General features: G+C 35.8%; 1 protein-coding gene across 2 annotated transcripts in view; it reads left to right on the top strand.

Moving 5' to 3' along the window:
* Positions 1–9,478, top strand: part of B4GALT6 (beta-1,4-galactosyltransferase 6) — a 45,915-nt gene that overhangs the window by 11,641 nt on the left and 24,796 nt on the right. The gene's annotated exons all lie outside the window — the stretch shown is intronic.

The following is a 9,478-nucleotide window of genomic DNA, read 5'->3' as shown; positions in this document are numbered from 1 at the left end:
AGTGATTTATTTTGAAAACTTTTCAGATTAGTTGTACAGCTATATCAGAAAATGAATAATTGTTTGATAATTTCATTTACCAAAGGTAATTGAAGCAGATACTTATGAAGTCATTGGGAGGTGAACTATCTCCAATTCAACAGGTTAATCATTAATATTTGGAGGATTTTCTTGCCATGCTGTATTAGGAGAACATTACCAGACAGACATTTAAATTGTTTTATTTAACTAAAACAACAATGTTAAGTGTTCTGGATTTTTTTCGTCAACAGCAAACATATACTACTTTAACAAAACAAGCATATAAATTTTTGAATTTAGTTAAACATTCAAATATTTTAAAATCAGGTTTGTTTTTGTTTGTTTTTAACTAAAATAGTTAAATTAAATATTAAAAAAAAAATTACATTGACTAGGTCAGCCAGGTCAACATGAGAAACTTAAAATATTGGCTTCTGCAGCTAACTCATTTATCTTCACCTTCATCTTCCTGTTTGTTCATAATCTGGAAAAGAAAAACAAGCTTTCCTGTTTTTTTCAGGTCTCAAACGATTTCTCAATTTGTAATGAATTTGTCCAAAGGAAAAAAATATTCTTTCTACACCAGCAGAAGAAGCTACTGCTGTTAAAAGTGAGATTATCACTTCAACAGACTCTGAAACCAAGTGTTTAAGTGACTTCCACCAGGTCACTGGCGTGACTTTCTTTAAAACATCATCAGCAAACATATATTTCTTGAATCGTTCACCCTTAGTTCTGAAGTTTATTATAGTTGGCATTATGGCTGGATGTACATGTCATAGCCAACTCCTCTTCTTCAGAAGTTAAGGTTTGTCCCTGGTACCAAGTATATTTGCAAGAAAATGAGCTGGAGATGGTGCTTGTCCCAATTGTTTTTTTAATGCTTGTAATTTAACTCTGTCATTGCATATTTCTCTTTTTAAGATCTCACTCAGTTCCTTACAAATTTCAACAGCGTCAGCAATAAAACAGCTATTTCCCTGCATTTTGTTCAAGGCTACAGAAATAGTCTTCAGGGTACTTGGCATGTGTTCAACATTTCTCTTAAGCCCATTGTTGAGAACTTTGGCTGTGACAGTGCCATCTATTTTTTCATGATTTTGTTCACAAACTGTCATCAGATTAGGCCAGTTCTTGTTATAGTGCTCAAAACAGTCCACTACTGAGTTCCAGCGCATGTCTTGTGGGAGAGCTAGCTTGGTTCCTCCCACTTTTTTCAGAGCAGCTGCTGCTGCAAAGTGGTTGTTATGGAAGTATTTTGCAATTTCAACAACATTTGCCTTTATTTCTGGAACAATGAAGTCTTTGGCTAGGAGGTGCATCAAATGAACACTGCAACCGTATGTTATTAGCTTGGGACTCTCTTCACTATCTTCTAAATAATTTCTTCTCATCTTGGATACATTTGCAGCATTGTCTGTGACCAAGCTCCATACTAGACATTTGAATTTTTTTTCACTATTTGTTATAGCTTTTACTGCTACTACTTGTAAGTATTCTGCTGTGTGTGCATTTCCTGATGTTTCTGTAAGGAATACATTCCCTCCTTCTATTGTCACACAAGCACATACAACAGGATCATTGTGGACATTGCTCCATCCATCAAGACTCAGGTTAACAATTTCATCCTCTAGACCTTTTGCACGCTGCTCAATTTCTCTTTCATACACTTTATCCAGCAATTTGCCTGCGACATCTGCTCTGTTGGGTGGACTGTATCCTGGTCTTAATCACTGAACCATGTTAATGAGGTGTGGGTTCTCAATTATATGGAAAGGAGAGGTTTTTTTTTTTTTTTCATCAGTTACCTCTTTTTGTAATCTGCTGGTTCTTATCACAAACTTATCTATGGTTGTTTCTGGATGATGGAGATTTTTTTTTTCTTTTTGCTACAGCTGATATACTGTGGCTATGTGATATGATGTGACTGAAACACTATCATTGGCAGATAACTCTGAAACTATAGAAAATGATGGTGATCTTGAAGGTAGTCAGTCTTCAGAATCCTTTATGTTGAGGATGGCTTCTCCTAAACAAAATAAGTCAATGCAGTTGTTTAATTATTATTACCATACTGCTCATTTAGTATTACTCATTGCGTTCACTGAGACTCAGTACTACTTTAAAGGTGAAATTGTAAAAGGAAGATCTGCCTATTTCAGCTATTTATTTTTTATCACAACTGCATCTAATATGATAGTACCATAGAGTAACAACTATATTTTTTTGCTCAAGCATGAGAATTCAAGAATAGTCCAGAAGGAAGACAGGCAGTCCTTAAGAAAGAAGTATGAAATAAAAAAGTTTACCAACCTGAAGCTCCTGCATGGTCAGACATATTCCTTTCATCATCTTCAACTCAGCTTCCTTCTGAGAAGGAGCATTTCTCATGATGCTGTTTCATTCGAGCAACCAGGCCTTGCATATCTTTGTTACACTGTTTGCATTTTGCACGCATGCCTGTCTTACCCACAGGTAGAGGAACTTCATTAAAATGTTCCCAAACTGGGTCACTTTTACAGCCTGCTGCCATTATAGTTTTTCTCTTCTAGTGAGAGAATGGTATGGTTGATCTCAAATCAATGAAGGCTACACTCAGAAAGACCTTAAGACTTCTGGAATATGCTGCTCAAACTGTTTCACTTTTGTTTCTATTGCCTGTCCCTCCCTTCTCACATTTCTCTCCAGACTTCTTCTCCTTGTCCAGATCTATTCCACGCCCAACCATCTTCTATTCATTGAACTTTTTGAAACTTTGCACTTTTAGAGAGAGGTAAGGGATTGACTCTGTGTACACAAATTTGCAGAGACACAATAGGGTTGTCTGTTTTTTTACCCCTCTATATATATTTATTTATTTATTTTAAAACATTTTTTGCTGTTAACGAGCATGTTATCTCTGGAGAGACAAATCCACAGTTTGAGAACTAAGGATCTTCAATGGTATCTTCTAGACTGAGCACTGAATCCCATTGGGTAGATAGAAAGATTAACCTAAATAATCTATAGAGAAGCCCTTAGCACCCCCATAAGATTGGGTCCCTAATCCATGAACTATTGGAATTCCTTTACAAAACTTTTCTTAAACATTACGTGAATATATTGTCTCATACTATAGAATTAGAATTTATAATCCCTATTCCATGATGAGATATCTTTGAGCTATAATGTATCTTAATTAAAACTATCTTTAGATAGATTTTCCTCAAAAAGCATTTACATTTTTTTTTTAAATCATTGATTTTTATCCACCCTTCCCTGTGAGGTGAAATTGTATTTTCCCCATTGTATAGATGAGGAACTGAGGCCCAGAGACAGTTGCTTTTAACTGTCTCCTGATCAGCCCACCTCAGCAAACTACACAGCCAGTGAACTACAGAAGCTGGAGATGAAAAAGACCTATTAGTTAACTTTTCCATCCTCTCTGTTAATGTAGAATGGTTCCCTATAACATTCTCAAATGTTTTATCCAGTCTAGTTCTAAATAATGTCACAAAAGATGGAGCCTTCTAAGTCTGTCATCCAAGTAATCCAAGTACTTTTATGGCCCCAGACTTTTTTTTTTTGACTGTATGGATGCCCATAATGCAGCAAAGTAACTACAATTAGAAATAATAGTATCTTTTTACATGCTGCAGAAGAAAGAACTTAACTCTAGGGGATTTTTTTCTCTTTGGGGACCTGGTTGAGGGAAAGTCATCTCAAATAAATGATTTTTGCATTTATTTATGAATGCGGTGAGGACTTTGGTTATTCTTGCCTATTTTTTTTTATTAACCTTGTGTTCTGTAATCTGCTCTTCAGGAATGCTTGGCATTTTTAATAGTGAAAGTAACTTCATTTACAACATTTTAGAATTGCAGTCAAAATTTGGAAGCAGCAAATATTTTAGTGTATATCCAAAGCAAGGAGTTCAAAAACCAAAGTACATTACATTATTTTTAGCTTGTCGTCTTGGAATATTTGAAGGTATCCAAGGAAGGAGCCATATGATCATGAGGAAAAAGAGGGGCAGATTGGGAATATTTGAAAGGACTGCTCTGAGATTCTTCCATTGTAATCTCATCCCATGTTTACCAGAAAAATAAACTTTTTATTATAGGAGTCATGTTTTTAAAACATTATTTTTAACCTTGAGGGACTGACCCCTGAGGGAAATCTGATTTAAAAACAAGTTACTTGCCTAAGGGTAAAGAGTTGTCATTGAATTATTAATTCATGTAATTGATTTTTACAGTGGTTTCTAAGGGAAAAGTTTTCATTAGTTGGAAAATCTTTTAAATACAAGCTCAGGGAATTAATAGTCTCTGGAGATTTCCTGAAAGGCTAGATACAAAAGCTTCAGACAAAGCAGAGAAGCTAGCAGGAAAAGCACCAGTTTGAACAGTTGGAATACAAAAGTGCTATTTTAAAGCTGACCACTTTAAAGTAATATTCCTTGGTATTTTAAAGAATATTAGAGGTAGAGTAACCATAACTTCAAACATTCTCCTGGTGAGAATCTGATTCTCACTCTTGGGTCTCAGACCTTCAGTGTGAGAATTTTGGGAGTTCCCAGCCACTTAAGGCTAAAACTTCTTAATGTGACTAGTGATTCTGAATCCTTCCCCATGGACTAAATCTCAATGTGGTGGGAAGGCTTGCATGCCCCCATGACCCTGAGAGCTGTGCTGGTGGCAGCATGACTCCTGGTATGGTGACCCATGCCAGAGTAAAGGCAGTCCACCAGCCCTCCTGTTTGGGGGTTGAGAGTGGGATAATACTCTACTCCTGTTTTGTTTTTGTTTAATTTTTTATGGGATGTACACTACTGTTTTTTAATCAAAATGTTGTGTGATACAATATCAAATACCTTACAGAACTTTTATCAGCCAAACTTGAAATCTCATCAAAAATATATCAAGTTAATCTGACAAGATCTATTTTTCATAAACCCATGTTGATTTGTATTAATTGCGTTACCTTTCTTTAATTTTTTAAATTGAATCTTGTATCAGCTGCTCCATTATCTTGCCAGAGATCAATGTCAGGCTTATAAATACCCGAGTCATCCCATTTACCCCTTTTAAATATTGGCACAGCACTAGCTTTGTAGCAGCCTTCTGGAACTTCCCCTGTGCTCCAAATCAACATAAATGGTCCAGTGAGTGCCTCAGCTAGTTTTTTGAAAACTCTGGGATGCAAGTTATTTGCATCTGCTGATTTGAAAATAAATATCTTACTTTAGTATCTTCTGCTTCTAGTCTTTTAGAGATACTATTGGAATGGAACGAGTGTTATCACCATATATTGAGGTTGTAGCCTCAGTTCCCCCCCCCCATACAGAACAGAAATATTTATTTAATAGTTTGACCTCTTCTGCGTTATTATTGATAATACTACCATTTCCATCTAGTAATGGACCAGTACCATTGTCAAGATTATTTTTGTTCTTAATATATTTAAAAAATCCTTCTTATTGTCCTTAACTCTCCTGGGCATGGATTCCTCTGTGTCCCTTTGTTTCCCTTATCATTTTTTTTCTTTTACAATTTCTAGGTTCTGATTTATATTCATTACTATCAAGTTGTCCTTTCTTCCATTTGTTAATATTTTAAAAAAATGTATAGCTGCCTTCACTTTCCCCTCTATATCAGGTCAGTTTTTTTTTAACCAGCAAGGCCTTCTTCCTCGGTTATGGTATTGTGGCTTTTTGGGCATCTTGCAAGGTGTTCTTAAATGACTTCCAATTATCATTCACATTTTTCTGATGAAATTCTTCCTCCTAGCAGATTGGCTCAAAATTGTTTTCAGCTTTATGAAATTGCCTTATTAAAACAAAGTGTCTGGGCTTTATTGGGCTTGCACATTATGAATATGATCAAAATTTGATTACTTGTACTTAACTACCATTTATTTTTAGTTCTGTGATCAGTTCCTCTACTTTTAGGAACAAGGTCTAATAAGGAATTCCATCTTGTTGCTACACTTTTTGAGTTAGGATAGTATCATCTGTAATGTTTAGAAATTCCCAGGATGTTTTAGTTCTGACAGTGTGAGACCTCTAGCAAATGTCACTCAAATTGAAGTCCCCCATGATTACACAGTTTTTTGTTTTAAATATTATAGATAGGTGCCTAAGGAGGTGGTCATCCTATTCCCTAGTGTGATTTGGTGGTCTGTAGTAGACACCAACTAATACCTCATTTTGTGCTTTATATCTGTTGGGCTATTGAACCATACCCAGGTCAGACCAGTGGCCCATCTAGCTCAGTATCGTGTGTTCTGACAGTGGTCAATGCCAGATGTGGAGAAAGGGAATAAGGAAGTGTTGCTTACAGCTTCACTTAAGACAAGAACCAAGGATCACCCAATGAAATTCATAGGCAGTTTTAAAACAAACAAAAGGAAGTACTTCATACAACACACAGTCAACCTGTGGAATTCATTCCCAGGGGATGTAGTGAAGGCCAAAAGTATAACTGGGTTCAAAAAAGAATTAGATAACTTAATGGAGGATAGGTCCATCAATGGCTATTAGCCAAGATGGTCAGGGATGCAACCCCGTCCTCTGGGTGTCCCTAAACTTGTGACTGGCAGAAGCTGAGACTGGATGAGAGGGGATGGATCCACTTGATAATTACCCTGTTCTGTTCATTCCCTTTGAAGCATCTGGCATTGGCCACTGTCAGAAGACATGGTCATTCTTATGATCATAAGCATTTTGAGTTATCAGTGACTCGGAAAAAGGTAAAACAATTTTTTGACATAAAGTGCCACTGGTCTTACCCTTTTGCCTACTTGATCCTTCCTAAATAGGTTATAACCATTGATTTTAGTGTCCAATTGTGTGAATCATCCCACCAGGTTTCAGTAATACCAACTAGATCAAATTTATACTTCTGTAGTGTTGAACCCTTCTTTATTCTTTCTGAGAGAACCAGATGGCAAGTGGCTTTCTTATCCCATGGGATGTATAGAATTTAAAAAAAATTCTTATCCTGAATTTGGATGAAAGGTCAATCTCAAAATTTTTAATGATTTTGTTTTTTGTAAGTGGGTTCATCAAAACATTTCATTTGGATTTTGACTCTTTTTTTTAAAAACATTTTTCTAATGTAAATTAACTCAAAATTTTGAAACAAAAGTAATTTTGACTTCTCAAAATGACCTCTCTTGTTTAGAAATCAAAATGGGAAATTTATAGAAACTGTTTTCCATGAACAGTTTTGGTTTTGATGACCTAACACTTTCCGATTGGGGAAAAAAAAAAGTCAAAAAAATCCTACTAGCTCTGCTTTGCAGATCTTCATAATATGTCCCCTAATGAAGAGGGATTCAAAATCCTGCCTGGTTTTGTTAGGATGTTCTTTTTCTCAACTAGCCAAACTTTTATTTTTTGTTCTTTTTATGCGGATGCAGCCTTAAATTTTGGGTTGCATTTGGCTTGTAGGCACCTGACCCCCTCTTTATTAAATTACAAAATGAAACAAACAAAACCCAAAACAAAATAACAGTAACAAAAAAATACTGATTATATAGCTTTGACCTCTATCTTTCTTGCTTTCTAATGTAGTATGCATTACTGATCCATTTATTAAATGGACATGTTCCTTGAATTGCTTACCATCATCACAGGATTTTCACTCTTTTAAGGGAAAACTAGTCACCTTGTTGTTCTGTATATTTAAAGGTATATGACACAGGATTTTCTTACTTCCTCTCAGGGTCTGGAGGTTTAATTTTTGAGTATGGAGTACAGAGCAACAGAGAAAAGAAATCTGTCTTGCAGCAAAAAGGAAAATTTTACATGTTGCAATGCTTGTTTTGGTGGAATCATATGGTCAAAATAGCAATTAATAATTTTAAATGCCCACTGCATTAAGACACATGAAGATGTATGTTTTAAATCAATTATAATGTGCTTGTGGCCTCATGCCTTTAGCCACCTGACTCCTGTATTAATCAGTCAATAAACACACATTGTCTTAAAGTTTGTTATACTTAGTATATACAGATGTCAAAGAGGACTGAACAGTTATATAGTAAAATTACATTGAAATGTCCCACCAGGAAAGAAGGAAATATGAAATGTAGCTTTCAGACACAGAAAAATAAAATCTTTGTTGATGTGCATCTATCTATCATATATATGAATGAATGGTCAAGATGCTCAGTAATGCCCTCTAATCTGAGGGGAGAGGCCCCTGAGAGTGGTGAACATTATAAAGGCAAGATTTTCAAAGCGCTCCCCTCTTCTGATGGTGCTTGTTTGACATAAAGGAGATGATGGTTTTGGTATTAGTGTACTGCCCATCACCACCTCTGCCAACAAATTCATATAGATGTGAATAATATGGTGGCCGGAATTCTCAATTGGTTTGCTTTGAAAATGGATTTTTAGCTGTTTTTTAATGCAGTTTATCAGCTGGAAATATGAGTCAGTGCCATGTGACCAGCCAGATTTCTGTTCAAAAGGTTTTATTGGGGGGTCCTTATTAATGACACTATGTTGCTATGCTGTAGTCAGTAGAGAAATTTTTCAAAAGCATGAGTCTTTGCATGCTTGGCATATGTGAAAGGACAGCGATGATCCACTTTGCTACCCGCTATGAAAACTGATTTTCAAAAGGAATTTGTCCATCCACTTGTAGATTACTGAAGTCGTATGGATCCCATTTAGGCTTGTGCCTATTTAGAAGGCAACAGAACATTTTATCTTTCTGATTTGTGTGTCCATCTCACTTTTCTATTCAGGCCAAAGATAGTCTTATATGAGCTTTGTATATGGCTTTGATTACTGATCTGAGAGACAGGATTCTTGGTTCTGTTACTGATGTGCTGTCATCTTGTGTGAATCAGTTAAATTGTCTGTCTGTACCTGAGTTTACCAACCTGTAATGTCTCTAATAACTACTTCACAGAGAAACTGACTTTTAGTACAGCAGAGCCCTGTTTAGCTGATCTAATTGAGACCGGAGCCAGATTGGATAATCAGAAATTCAGGTAATCTGAAGAATGGGAAAGTGCGAGGCTGCAGCACCATCTAGAGACCACAGGAGATTACCCACTTCTGAACCTTTGTGTGCTGGTTCCTTGATTAATAAGGAGAGCCAAATAATGGAGGATCCAGTAAACAGGGTTCTACTGTATTTTGAGATTTTTCAATGATTGGTGTTATATAATTGTAAAATGGCATAGCTGCTGGTTAATACTTCCAGCTGGTGGTGAATGAACAGAGGTAAATCTTAGCATACCCTTACAAACAGTCAAGAAGTAGGAAAATAGATGCTTTTGTGGGTTATGGTTATTTCTCTTCTAAAAATATTTCTTTCTCTCTCTCTCTCTTTCTCCTCTAAAATATATATAACTCACTATGGGTAAATTGATTTTTAATGCTGTATCTTAATAGGTTTTTGGCAGGGTGGAGGAAAATGAAATAGTGTTAAGGTTTCAATTGCTATTTATTAACTTGATA

This window comes from Trachemys scripta, chromosome 2, assembly GCF_013100865.1.
Source record: "Trachemys scripta elegans isolate TJP31775 chromosome 2, CAS_Tse_1.0, whole genome shotgun sequence".
Lineage (NCBI taxonomy): Eukaryota > Metazoa > Chordata > Testudines > Emydidae > Trachemys > Trachemys scripta.
Note: the sequence above shows the minus strand (reverse complement) of the source record. Positions and strands in the feature narration are given on the sequence as shown.